Source organism: Mirounga angustirostris, unplaced genomic scaffold, assembly GCF_029215605.1.
Source record: "Mirounga angustirostris isolate CCGP_5_RB_7025 unplaced genomic scaffold, mMirAng1.0.hap1 SCAF_9, whole genome shotgun sequence".
Taxonomy (NCBI): domain Eukaryota; kingdom Metazoa; phylum Chordata; class Mammalia; order Carnivora; family Phocidae; genus Mirounga; species Mirounga angustirostris.
The window spans coordinates 10,603,343-10,618,257 of NW_026991717.1; the positions used below are offsets into that span (position 1 = coordinate 10,603,343).

At 38.9% G+C, this 14,915-nt stretch overlaps 1 pseudogene; it reads left to right on the plus strand.

The window, feature by feature from the left end:
* The first annotated feature begins 12,674 nt into the window (after nt 1-12,674).
* LOC123862036 (S-formylglutathione hydrolase-like) lies at nt 12,675-13,691 on the plus strand (annotated as a pseudogene).
* The last annotated feature ends 1,224 nt before the right edge of the window (nt 13,692-14,915 follow it).

Genomic DNA, 14,915 nt, shown 5'->3' on the forward strand with positions numbered 1-14,915 from the left:
GTCACTTATCTAAGATCACAGAGCTACTTAGGATGAATCTGTGGAGAGATGTCATGTCTACAATTATATTTTATTTTTAAGAATCCTGTTCTAAACTACTAAGATCAAAAAGACCATAAAAGGAATCATAACTATTATTATTAAATTCTATGAACATATGTTATATTTTTCATGCCAAGTGCTGGAGTCAAAAAGAGGAAGAGACTGGTTTTTGGTTCACTTGTTGGTGGACAAGGTGGGTATAGTCAGGCTAGATGTACAGTAAGTCATTTCAAGGTAGTATGTGATATATCTCTTTGCAGAAGTTTATAAAAAGTATGTGCTTTGGGGGAAAATTGGTGAACAAAAGAGTCTTCTGATTGAGGATATGAAAAAGGGGAGTGGTGCTTTAGGCTGGACTTTGAGGGCAGTAAGGGAGTTGCTACATAGATGAAGATGAAAGACATTGTGGCAGAGTGGGGAGCTTGGCAATAGGATGCTTGTTTCAGAAGTGAGAGAGAGGTGGGGGCTAGATTTGAATGGCTTTATAGGCATATCACAACTATTTTGGACTTGGTTGTATAAATGATGGAGAACCCTTGGCACATTAAAATATATTTTTTCATGATTATAAAAGTATATACAAGGCTTTTGAACAGGGTGATGATATGAAGAAGGTTATGAAAAATGTGTTTTAAAAAAGCACAAGAATGAAGGCAGTAAGCTCATAGCTGATGAAGTGGATCAGGCCAGAATGGAATGGAGTTTTGTCTTGACCTGTACTTGGGGATAAATGAATTTGTAGCCTTTGAGCAGTAATGTGTCATAGCTCAGGGGTCAAGAAACATTTTCCGTAAAGGGCTAGATCGTAAATATCTTAGGCTTTTCTGGCCATATGGTCTCTGTGGCAAATCCTTGACTCTGTAACTGTAGTGAGAAAACAACCACAGACAATATGTAAATGATTGCATATGGCTGTGTTCCAATAAAACTTTATTTATGGATGCTGAATTTGAATTTTATATAATTTTCACATAATTTCATAGAATTTTCACATGTCATGAAATATTCTTCTTCTTCTGAATTTTTTCAACCATGTAAAAATGTGGAAGTCATCCTCGGTTCATGGGCCTTCCAAAACAGGTGATGGGACACATTTCACCTACAGGCCATAGTCTGCCCACCCTGGAGTAGCTTCTTGAAATTCCATCGCCATATTTACCTGTGCGGTCTTGGAAAATGCATGCACACTGGTCATAGTAAATACAAACCTCACAGAGCAGCCTTCTGTTTTGTAATAGTCTTCTCCAGGTCACATTTGGAGTTGAAAAACACTCATACATAGTAGAACTGAAGCATGAGCAAGGGGAACATGCATGTCTATTTAGACCATCTTCCCCACAGGCTGCTGAGATTCTGTGGGCAGGTGGGGGCACTCCTTGAATTCCTGACTCGGACTTTATTCATGTGCCTCTGCACTGGCCATCCCAGGCTGGAGGGGCTTGTGGCTGCAGTCAGGCCGGTGGGTGATGTAGCTTGGCTCAGAAGACATAAAAAAGTACATGCCATTTTAGGTGGTGATGGGAGAGCTGAGTGAAGGGGAGATATGTGAATCTGGCACATTAGGTCGGGCAACTTAAGGTTTAATCTTGTTTGGGGGAAATGTCTATTCAAGTCCTCTGTCCCATTTTTAAATCAGATTATTTGTTTTTATGCTATTGCAGGTGGTCCTTATGTATTTGGGATAGTAATTCCTTCTTGTGGTTTGAAAATATTTTCTCTCATTCTGCAGTTTGCCTTTTGACTCTGTTGATTGCTTCCTTTGCTGTGTAGAAGCTGTTTAGTTTGAGGGAGTCCCGCTTGTCTAATTTGGGATTAATTTCATGTACATTGGGTGTCAAATCCAAAAAACCATTGTCAAGCCCAATGTCATGGAGCTTTTCCTCTATGTGTTCCTGTAGGAGTTTTACAGTCTCAGATCTTATGTTTAAATCCTTGATCCAATATATTTTTGTCCATTAATGTTAATAAGTATTCACAGAAATGTACAGAGTAATTGCATTATCTCATTGACGATACTCATAATCATGTTTCATACATGAGAAGAAGCAAAGCCAAAAGGGATACAGTGTTCTGTTTAGAATCACTGAACTAATAGATGGCAGAAGTTGGACTCACCCCCAGATCATCTGACTATGAATTCTTTTATCATTCACCCACCACCCCTAGTCTTTTAATATTTGGTACATTTTTAAAAAAGATTTATTTATTTATTTGAAAGAGAGAAAAAGAGAGAGAGTGAGGAGAGTGCATGAGTGGGAGGGGCAGAGAGAGAGAGAGGGAGAGAGAATCTTAAGCAGACTCCCTGCTGAGCATGGAGCCTGACTCCAGGCTCACTGAGGTGCCCCATTATTTGGTATGTTTTGAATGAGGTTGAGGGATGCATGAGGAGAGAAGGGAGGATGAATGGAGCACCCAAGGGTCTGCCTTCTTCTGAACAAAACATGGCAAGGATGTATTCAGTCTTCTAAGGAGAGAGATCAGCTTTCTTGGTCTATTTTTACTCCTTCACTGGCCTGCCCTCCTCCCCACCCTTGTCTCTCTCCCCCATCCCTCTTGTTACCTACTACCAGCAGGTGCAAGCAATTATTACTATGTCCAGGCTAAGAGACATATAAGTGAATGATATCTTAGCAGATATGATTTTAAAACACAACAACCCAAGTATTTGAACTTCATTAATGTGTGGCCAATGCAGATTCTGTTTTTATCAGTTATATTTTTGGCAAAGAGGGAAGGACAGACCTAAGGGGACTACTTTTTTTTCTTCAGCGTGTTATAAGTACCCCCCTGGCTGCCTTTATTTAGCATGGTGAAACAAGAAACTAGGAGCAAACATGAACATTCTCCAGTTTCATTCCTTCTCTTATCCAAATCAGGTATGTCACTTCAAGGTCCGTCAGAGAGCATTTACATGTATGATCCTCTTCCAGGCTTTGTGACAGGATGGAAAGTTTTCTGAATGAATTGGACAGCTATATACAGAAGAATGAAACTCGACCATTCTCTAACACCATACACAAAGATAAACTCAAAATGGATGAAAGACCTCAATGTGAGACAGAAATCCTTCAAAATCCTAGAAGACTTGTATTTAAATTACTTCTATGACTTCCATGTTTTATGAGCTTGAGCAAGTTACTTTTCTAAATTAATCTCATTTGTAAAAGTAACAATGAAAACACCTGCCCTTCCTCCCTACCCCCTACAGTGTGAGGTTCTGTTGATACAGCGTTTGGGGTGGGTCTTTATGAACTCTAAAGCGCTTTGTCCATGTTTTTTTTTTTTTTTCCTCCCTTCCACTGAGAGCAGTGCTTTTCAGTTCCCCTTAAATGACCCAGCGCTATGTCTTTTGTTAATAAACACGTGTGTGCATGAGCATTTGGCTAATAACGGGAACTGTTTGCCATCCATGTTTTCCCTTGAACAGCAAAGTGAGCCATTGTGAGCTAAACTGCAGCAGTGACATTTACAATGATAAGTTTATAAGAACAATTGCTCCCTTGCCTGTTTTGCTAGTATGGCATAATAGAGACTATTTAAGATGATTTGATCAGTAAACTGACAGTTTGAAGGAATGGTCAGAAAGGAGAGTGAAAAGAAATGTCTGAGATCCTGAATTTGCAACCAGATTAAAAGTAGCCTGTGAGAATATCTACCATTTATTTTGGGGTGTGCCGTACACCAGTCACTTTCTAGGAACCTCTCTAGTGCTTCTGAGAGCTGTGTGATTTACGTATGCAATATTGTGATATAAGAAATCTATTTTTGGTCATTCAAATGATCAAAATATATTCCTTGTGTATCTGGTCCTCCTCTAGGGTTTCTGGCTTATAGCTCCTAAAACTCTTGAAGTTCCCCATAATAAGGGCTCTATAAGTGTCTTTTGTTATGTTAATGAGGTGACTTTTGGAAAGCTCTTAGGTAACCAAAGCATGGGGGACTGGTTGCCAGGAGAACCAAGTCTGTGACTGCAAGGGCTGGAACTTTCAGTTTTACCCCTAGACTGCAGGGAGAGGGGCTGGATGTTGAATCAGCCAATGGCCAATGACTTATTAGCCAGTCATGACTATATATGAAGCCTCCATAAAGGCCCAAAGGGACCAGCTTAGGAGAGCTCCCAGGTTGGTGAACACGTGGGGGCTGGTGAGAATGGTGTCCTGGAGAGGGCATGGAAACTCTGCACGCTTTCCTCATACCTCACATGATGCATCTCTTCACATGCCTGTTGCTTCATATCCTTGACCATATCTTTACATAAACGGTAAACCTAAGTAAGTGGTATTTCTCTGAGTTCTGTGAACCACTCTAGCACATTCATTGAACCTGAGGAGGAGGTTGTTGGGACCTCTAGTCTGTAGCCAGTAGGTCAGAAGCACAGGTAAGCCTGGGGCTTGCAACTGACATCTGAAGTGGGGGTGGGGGCATTCACCCTTGACCCTGCAGAGTCAGATGCTATCCCAGGGTAGATGGTATAAGAATTGAGGTGAATCCTTGGATTCCCTTCTGGTGTCCGAGAATTGCTTGGTGTTGTGTGTGTGGGGACTCACCCCCCCTCCTCCCCACCACCATGTTGGATTGGGTAATAACACCTAAAAGAAGATATTACTATCCTTATTTTGTAGGTGAGGAGACTGAGGCTCAGAGGTCTAGGTCACAAGTTGGGTCCCCCTTGAATTCTGTCTTTCAGAGTATGGAACTACCACCTATCTAGTTTTACACACCAAATTACTCTTAGTCAGCTTTGATGTACCCCTTTCTCTCACTGCTCAGATCCAATTTATCATGAAGGCTTAAATGATTTTAGTTCCTAAATGTCCCCTAGATTCTGTTCACTCTTTCTGTCACTAGCTCTTGGATGAATCACGGCTCTGTCCTCCTACCCCTGTCCTGGTGTCCATGTTGTCCTCCAGTCTGTTTGTGCTTGGGTCTGATCATGTCCTACATCCCTCATGCCCCTCAGAATGAGGGCAAACCTCCTAACCATAGCCACAGGTACCTCTTCATTTCTCAGACCTCTCTACATGCCTTTCCTCTTTGCTCTATGTTGTGCACATTCCATCTCCCAGACTGGACATGGCCCATCTCAGCACTGCGCCTTGCCGGGGATGCTGGCTCTTCCTCATTTCACTGCCCACTTACCCTTTTGATGCCTGCTCCAGTGGCCCTTCCTAAGGGAAGTCTTCTCTGACCTTTGTAACAAGGACAAACCTTCCTGGTGGATGCCCTTGCTCTTCCAGGGACCTTCATTCTCAGCACTTGTAATAGTTGCATTAACTTGGGTAACAGGTGTGTTGGTTTCTGGCGGTGCCTCTAAAGTGTAAAGTCAGGAAGGCAGGGATGGTATCTGAGTTTTTAGAGCCTAGTGTGCTCAGCGAGATACTGTTGAGTTTATGAGTGACTTGGGCAAGGCACTGTAGCTAGGAAGTTGTAGATTTGGGATTTAAACTCTATTTCTTTCTGACTCTAAAGACTTTGCCCTTAATACCATTCACTTTCGGGCAGTCCTGTTCTAGCAGGAGGACTGATAAGTGTACTTTATAGTAAGATCAAACATATTTTGGTTCCATCAGATAAAGTTTGATAAAAATGGATTATTAAGAACAGATTTGAAAGGAGAGCTGCCTGCCCAAGGTTTGAGGATTTTGCATCAAAGAGAAATGTAATGAAAATGGATCAACCTGGGCTGATTGGAGGGGGTGGGGCTGGAGGGTGAAGGAGAGTGGCTCCCTCTATACTCCCCTTGACCCTTGCCTCTTCTTCATTCTGGCTGGAACTCCCCACCCTGAGTAGACTAAGATAATGATGAGTTACCTCTGTCGGACTGTGTGTGTTGGCTTATGTATGAGTGAAGCAATGTCTTTGAACCAACGAAGTTGTGCAATTGAAGAATTTGTAGAAAATTGCCAGAGTGCATTGGTGCTTTGTCCTAAGCACCCCTCCCTGAGGCCATGTTATCTTGAACTTGCTTCTATTTACCATCGGCACTGCAGGCCATGGGATAGAGGGGAGGGAGCAAGACGCCAGTACTTAGCTCCTAGTTTCAATTCTGCTACACATGAGCCGACTGAGTTTGATCAACCTCCTTAACCCGTCTGGGCCTCAGTTTCCTTGTCTGAAAAATCAGAGTGCATAAGCAGGCCTGAGTTCCTTTCAAATTGGACACTCCATTACCCCTCTTCCCACTGTTGAAATACTTACGGAATCCATTGTTCTCTTATTCTCTCTGGTGGACATTATGACTTCTATATTACAAAGGTGACATCTCCAACCTAAATGACCCCTCAAGGAAATTAAATCTTTAATCATTTCCACCTGGTAAGTGCAAAGGCTGAAGGAAAGAGCTAGCCATCAATAGCTCTGTGGATGGCAAATTAATTCAGCGGGATAGGATCCGTGCAAACACGTGCTCATACAGCCATAATTTGCCTTTCATTTTCCTTTGCAACTTAGAAGAAAGTGAATAATTTCCAATGAGCCTCTCATTTGAACATATTGAAAAAACATGTCATTAGCAAAAGGAGCATTTAGTTGCTCGATTACCATATTTCTTCAAGTATGTGGACCAGTTATTTTTCAGTTGGGGGTAACTAGCTGAGCAGAAAGATGCAAAATCTTGAGGCACCCAAATCCTTGTATGTCTTATATGGGTGTCAAGATAGCAGAGCAGGAAGGGGAGAGAGGATGAGGCCATTCTATAACAAGGGAAAGGGTCAGCTGCATTTCCTGGGGTTAATCAGAAGTCTCTAAAGGAATGGAAATAAAGCTGTGGATGGAAATGTATCTGTAGGGTCTCATTAACCCAAGAAAAGTGCAAAATAGAAAAGGCTAAACCTGATGTAAATTTAAAAATTCAGTATTTCATTTGCTTCTCTGCATCTGATGCCTTCTTCCTACCATGTTCACTTTTTCTTTCTTCTTGTCTGTGGCCACACTGGCTTGTCAGCTCTAAAGGGGGTGACCTTGGCGAGATGCTTAAATTCTCTACATTTTCCATTTGTACACTTTGGGGCAATAATCCTGGATTTTCACACCTTGAGTCATTGCTGTTCGGATCCCCTAAGATAATTGGTTACACATGTGCTTTGGAAAACTCATCACCTAACACACACAGTGGACAAGTTCTGATGAGCGAGGGCAGCTGCTTCCTGGGGTTTGGCTGTCACTAACAGGATGGGCTGGAGAGCAGTGTCGGAGGAGGGATGGCAGAATTTTCCTAGATTCTTCTTTTCCCTCCAGAATGAAACCATCGCTCTTCTCTTTGAAATCATCTCTCTGCACAGACATGTGAAAATCCCAAGGTGGTCAGAGCTTTGCACTGATTCTAGAGCAGAGCTCCAAGATTGCTGGGGCAGTGCGGTCATTTTCTATTACGGATCTTAGTCAACAGGCTGGTCGTGGCCCCTCCTAACGTGCAAGAATCTTGTTGATGGTGGGAGTTGGAAGGCTGGGATCACGTCTTCTTTCCCTTCAGGCTGGGCAGTCCCAGGAGGGCAATGTGAAGCATTTAATTGGAATATATATCAGTGGTAATAAGGAATCTATCTCTTAAAGCCTTCCTAGGAGAGTTCCTGATGATTTATAAAAGACATAGCATTGGTTAAATGACTCATGCTCTCTTCTCCATGGAGACAACTCAGGTCACTGGGACACTTAGGACCTTATATTCCCCCTTTGCCATAACCCCCACTCATAGAATTTATTTAGGGAATAGCTCTTGCTATTTAACTCAATATTTTGATTAGCAGAGCTAGCATTCACGGAATATCAATATAAATTGCACTATTATACCAGACTTCATTTAAAAATTATCTGGCTCTAATTCAATTCTTCTTTAAGAACAGATTTTTTTTTTTAATAACTAGTTTATCATTAGGACCATGAACATTTTACAATGTTGGAAAAAATTATTTGAGTTTCTTTTCATTTAAAACCTCTAGCCATGAGGCACCTGGTGGCTTAGTCGTCTGGGTATCCAACTCTTGATTTTGGCTCAGGTCATGATCTCAGGTCATGAGATCGAGCCCTGTGTAGGACTCTGTGCTCAGAGGGGAGTCTGCTTGAGATTCTCTCTCTCCCTCTGTCCCTCCCCCGACTTACTCTCTCTCAAATAAATAAATAAATCTTAAAAAAAATAAAACTTCTAGCCTTTTAAGTAAGCCAACTTTCACAAATATTGTACTTTCCCACTATAGAAAAATTGGTATTCAGAAAGAAGCATGAGCAAAAAGCCACCCATCACCTGGACTCCAAGGATTAACAACTGTTAACCTTAGTCTACTTCTGGCTCTTTTTGCTGCATCTGTATTTCATAGAGTTTCATCATATGTCACAGAAAATTGTATATATTAACTTTAAAATAACCCATTTTTATTGTTATAAATGAAATACATGTTTCAGGGGTGCCTGGGTGGCTCAGTCGTTAAGCGTCTGCCTTCGGCTCAGGTCCTGATCCCAGGGTCCTGGGATCGAGCCCCACATCGGGCTCCCTGCTCCAGGGGAAGCCTGCTTCTCCCTCACCCACTCCCCCTGCTTGGTTTCCCTCTCTTGCTGTGTCTCTCTCTGTCAAATAAATAAATAAAATCTTTTTTTAAAAAAAGAAAGAAATACATGTTTCATATGTACAAATAAAACACATAGAAAAATATAAAAAGGAAAATTAAGGTCACTTAGACTCTTATGATTTAGAGATAGTCACCATTAAAATTTTGGTTTATTTTCTCAGAATATTCTTTCCTATATATTTCATCTTTTTTCTTCCTATTAAATTCTTCAAAAATACAGAAAAGAGAGACTAATGTAACTGACACCCATGTATCCATCATCAAAGTCTCAAAAATATGGATTATTTTTCTACATATATTTCAGATTCTTTTATTTTTCTTTTGTTCTGTTATCCAGTGTTCCTCCCCCACCTTTTTTAGCAAAATGAAACATCACAGATACAGCTGATGCTATCTGTGCTCATTTTTATCTTTCCAAGATTTATCCATATGGAAATGAGTAGCTCTAGTCTATTAATTTCCCTGCTGACTAATATTCTACCATATGGACATAGCACACCGTAAGTCTCCAGTACTGCCATCTGTACTCCTGTGTAGGTCTCTTAAAAGGACTCTCTTATATATGTGGCGTTGCTAATGTGTGGGGCAGGCCTGTCTCCAACTTTACCAGACATCGACAAATTGTTTAAAGTGGTTGTGATAATTTGTATTCCTGTAAGTGACATTGGACGGATCATTTTGATTCTGGCTTCACTTGGTATTATTGTTAGGCTTTAAAGTTTTTGCTAATCTTAAGAGTATAAAATGGCTTCTTTCATTGTATGTTACCTATACCTTCTTATTGATGATACAAGTAAACTTTATTTCTAAGTCACAACAGGTATGGATTTGCTTTTTGGTTCAACTCATTTAGTGAGCACTATGTCAAGTGCAAGGCTTCCTGAGGTTGCTATGCAGGGCTGTTGCCAAATCTGGCTTCTCAGATCCACCTTCTCCAGCCCGATGCCACCAGCATCAATATTACTGTCTTCTGGTTCTAGAGTTCTCCTTCTTCAGGGTCTGGGAAGCTTCTGGCTATAGAAATGAGCTGCAGTAATAGGAAGGATTCTATTAAAGCAACTCTGTTGTCTTTTTACCTACTACTAATCATGCCGACCATAAGCATATTTATAAAAATTACACGGGTTATATATGACACCATGCAATGCCAGAATATATTAAAAGTACAAATCCTCTTCCCTTCTCCTCCCCTTTACTGAATAATTAACCACTTGTAGATAGCCTTGATTTTTCCTTCATATTGTGTTTATGTACAAACGTGATGATGAATATTCTTGAACATGTCTCTTGGGTTCATGTAATTTTGTAACTTAATGTTATCTGTCAACATCTGTGCAGTGTTCTGTAATATGGAATAATAATATAATAACTAACCTAATTCTTCTAATGATGGGCATTTAGGCTGCTTTCACTTTTCCATTATTGTAAACAACTTTGTGGAAAATATTACTGTAAATGTCTTTGGACATCAGTGTAAGAATTGCCTCAGGAGAAATTTCTAGAAGTCCTATTTACATGCCAATTTTTTAACTTCTTGATGAATTGATGACTTCTAAGTCAGTTTTGGACAAAGTACCTAGATTCTATGAGCTTTATGTTTTGTGTAAAATGGCAGAAGTAATAGTAACTACCTGATATGGTAGTTTTGAGGATTGAATGAGATAACGTGTATAAAGTCCATACACAGAGCTTGGACCATAGTAGGGGTTTAATTAATGTCAGGTTTTTTACCTCTTTCTCAGCTGGCCAAAGGGAAATGTGAAAAACAGGGAAATGAAATACATTTCCATTCATATCAGACTTTGGTCTAGAGCTGGCACTGTTCTCAAATATCTCTAACAGGTTCCCATGGAAAGAAAAATTTATTTTCCATTCCGAATATAGCAGGACACATAACAGAAGGAAAACCCTTCGATCCTCTGTGTGGAAAGCTATCATGTTGACTATATTTCTCAAAAGGTAAAGTGAGGCATAAAGGCAGCTCTCAATCATTCTTGCTTTCTCACTATCAGCTTCCACTGTTCCTATTTTCTCACCTGGGAATAACTGTAATGATCGTAACGATTACAAAAAATAATAACAGTGTACAAAATTTCTTGAATGCACTGGATCTAGAAAGTCAGAAATCGTTTATATCTTCCCTTCACCCTCCAGAGTTGCTCTGGGATTCATTCTTACCCATCCATTGGAACAAATCTTTGGCATCCTATATTTTTTCTGAACAGTTGTAGGGTTTAAGAAATCCTGTCCCGGGGCACCTGGGTGGCTCAGTTGTTAAGCGTCTGCCTTTGGCTCAGGTCATGATCCCAGCATCCTGGGATCGAGCCCCACATCGGGCTCCCTGCTCTGTGGGAAGCCCGCTTCTCCCTCTCCCACTCCCCTTGCTTGTGTTCCCTCTTTCGCTGTCTTTCTCTCTGTCAAATAAATAAAATAAAATCTTAAAAAAAATTAAAAAAAAAAAAAAGAAATCCTGTCCCATTTAATGGCAAAATTTAAAAATCTCATCCAATTTAAAACTTATCCTTCCTTACATATTTTAATGCATAGAATAATCAATGGGAAATGATGAAAAGAGACATATCTAAAATTCAGTGAATAATTTAAAATGGAATCATAAAAAATATTTAAATATTCCAAAAGAAGTCAGAGAAAAAAGGAACAGGGGAAAAAGCTGGGAGGACAAATAGAAAACAAACAAAATAGCAAAAAAAACCCCAAAAAACCAAAACCCACAAAAAACAAAAAACAACAAAAAAAATGATGGACCTAAATCTAATCACATCATTCAATCACCAGTAAGTCAATATTTAATAATGTTAAATGTTAATGAACTACGCATGCCAATTAATATGTCAAGATTGCCAGAATTGATTAAAAAAAACCCCAAAACCCAATTCTATGCTGTCTATAAGAGATTCACTTTAAATATAAAAATATAGATAGGTTTAAACAAATATGTTGTAAAAATATACTCTGAAAACAAAGTGATAGAAGTCTGGAGTAGCTATATTAATATGAAATAAATAGTGCTACAAGTCATAAAGAAAAAGAAGGTTCTTTTGTGATAATAAAATAGTCAATTCATCAGGAAGACACAGACATTAAAAAAAGTAGGTACCTTGGGATGAGCACTGGGTGTTATATGTAAGTGATGAATCACCAAATTCTACACCTGAAACCAATTTTACCATATATGTTAACTAACTAGAATTTAAATAAAAAACTTGAAAAAAGGTAAAAAGAAAATAAATACCTACTAACAGAGCCTCAATCTACATGAAGCAAAATAGGCAGTAATAGACAATCCACAATTTTTATTGGTGATTTTAATACTCACCTCTGAAACAATCAATAGATCAATTAGACAAAACTTAATAAAGACACAGTTGATCAGAACAACACTATCAACCAATTTGAACTAACTTATAGAAGACTATACCCATCAACCACAGAATACACATATTTTTTCAAGTGCATATGGTATTCACCAGCATAGATCACAGTCTGGGTCATAAAAAAAAGATTCAATAGTTTAAATCAAATTGAAACCATACACAGTATGTTCCCTGACCACAATAAAATTAAAATAGAAATCAACAATAAGATATCTAGGAAAGTCTCAACTGTTTGGAGATGAAATATAATCCATGGGTCAAAGAAAAAAAAATCACAGGAGAAAATAGAAAACATTATAATCTGAATGCTAATAAAGAAATACAACATACCAACATTTGTAGAATACAACTGTAGTAGTGCTTAGAGGGAAACTAATATATGCTTATATTAGAAAAAGGGGAAGGTCTAAAATCAATGGCCTGAAGAAGACAGGGGGAACAAAAAAGTCAAAGAAAACCCAAAGGAAGTAGTATGAAGGAAATTATAAAAATAAAAGTGCAGAGGTTGGACAAATGAAAACAGAAAAGAAAGAAAATTAACAAAGCAAAAGTTGGCTCTTTGAAAAGATTGAAATTACTAAACCATTAGCTACTCTGATCATGCAAAAAAGGGGAGATAACACTAATTCTCCATATCAGAAGTGAAAGAGGGGTTATCACTACAGATCCTATGGACATGAGGAGGGTAAGACAGTATTCTGAACAAGTTTAAATGATGAGGCCCCACCTTTCCACTCTGGTTGCTGCTCATTTCCCTGCCTGCCACCAATCCTCAAGGATCATCCATCCTTTGGTGCAGACAAAAAAGGAAGTAGCAGTTGGTCAGGAGAAGCACGGCATTGAAACAGATTTCCAGCAACAAGTGCTTTGGAGGATTGTAGAAAGTTTTTGAACATGACAGTGTCAAACAGAACTGCAAGATGAAATTTGCTATCTACTTACCACCAGAGGTAGAAACTGGAAAATGTCCTTCACTGCATGGTTGTCTGGTTTAACTTGCACTGAACAAAGTTTTATATCAAAGTATGGTTATCATCAAGCTACCTCTGAACATGGCCTTGTCGTCATTGCTCCAGATGCCAGCCCTCGTGGCGGTAATATTAAAGGAGAAGATGAGAGCTGGAACTTTGACATCAGTGCCAGGTTTTAAGTGGATGTCACTGAGGATCCTTAGAAAACTAACTACAGAATGTACTCTTATATAACTGCGGAACTTCCCCAACTCATAAATGCCAATTCTGCAACAGACCCCCCAAAGAAGGTCTATTTTTGGCCACTCTAGGGGAGGCCACAGAACTCTGATTTGTGCTTTGAAGAATCCTGGAAAGTCCAAAATCTGTGTCAGTATTTGCTCCAATTTGCAACCCAGTGCTCTGTTCTTGGGGCAAAAAAAAAAAAAAAAAGGTTTTAGTGGATATTTGGGAACAGATCAAAGTAAATGGAAGGCTGATGATGCTACCCAACTTGTGAAGTCCTATCTAGGTGCTCAGCTGGACATACTAATTAATTAAGGAAAAGATGACCAGTTGCCTACAGATGGACAATTACCTGATAACTTCATATAGCTGCAGGTACAGAAAAGAAAGTCCCTATTGTTTTTGGATTACAAGAGGGTTATGATGATAGCTACTACTTCATTGCAGCCTTTATTACTGAGCACATCAGACATCATGCAAAATACCTGAATGCGTGAAAAACTTCAGATAAGAGAATTTCTTCAGGATTATAAAATTGTAATAAATAGAACTGTGGGGTGAAAGGATTTCAAGGCATTGGATTTCATAGTGCTAAAATGCATCATTCCATAGTTGCATCACTTTCTGAATAAATATATAAAACCTGAAAAAAGAGAGACTATTATGAACAACTTTAAGGTGACAGATTCAACAGCGTGGATGAACACATTTTTTGAAAAATACACCTTATAACTACTGACACAGGATCTAGCAGGAAAATTGGTAAAAACTTCTGCTAATCAAAAGATACATTAAGACAATGAATATGCAAGCCACAGACTGGGAGGAAATATTTATAAATCCATTTTCTGACAGAGCACTTGGTTTGAGGGTATGTGAAGATTTTTTATAACCTGACAATAAAGAGATAAAACAACAATGGCAACAACAACAAAATCCACCCTCTAAAAGAAGAAAAGATTTCAGGAAACACTTTGCAAGGATGATACACAAATGGGAAAAAGGGCTCAACATCATTATTCATCAAGGAAATACAAATTAAACCACAATGAGATACCACTACACACCCACCAAATGGTTGTTTGGAAAGATTAAACAATAATGTTGGCAAGAATGTGGAGCAACTGAAATTCTCCCATATTGCTGGTGGGAATATAAAGTACAATCACTTTAGAAAGTTTCTGGAATTTCCTTATAAAAGTAAACATACACTTACCCTATAAATCCAGTCACTTCACTATTAGGTATTTACTCAATGAAAATGTATATTAAAAAAAACCAAGACTTGTAGAAGAACATAATAGCTTTATTCATAAAGCCAAAAACTGGACACAATCCTCATGTCCATAAACATGAGAATGCATAAGCAAAGTATCATAATCCAACTGTGGAATACTACTCAGTAGTACAAGTAAAAGAACTATTGATATGTACAGCAATAGGGTTGAATATCAAAAACATTTTGCTGAAAAGAGGAGTCATTACTATATGGTTTAATTTACATGGAATTCTAAAATTTGGCCAACCCAATATATGCTTGAAAAAAATCTAAAAGTGGGTGGGGATTTACTGAGAGAAAACATGAGGGGATTTTTGGGGGTTACAGTAATGTTCTTTGTTTGAAGAGTTTTGGGTTATACATACATATTTGTCAAAACTCAACAAACACATACTTAAGATTAGTGATTTCATTGTATGTAACCTTTTTATCAAAAACTGTA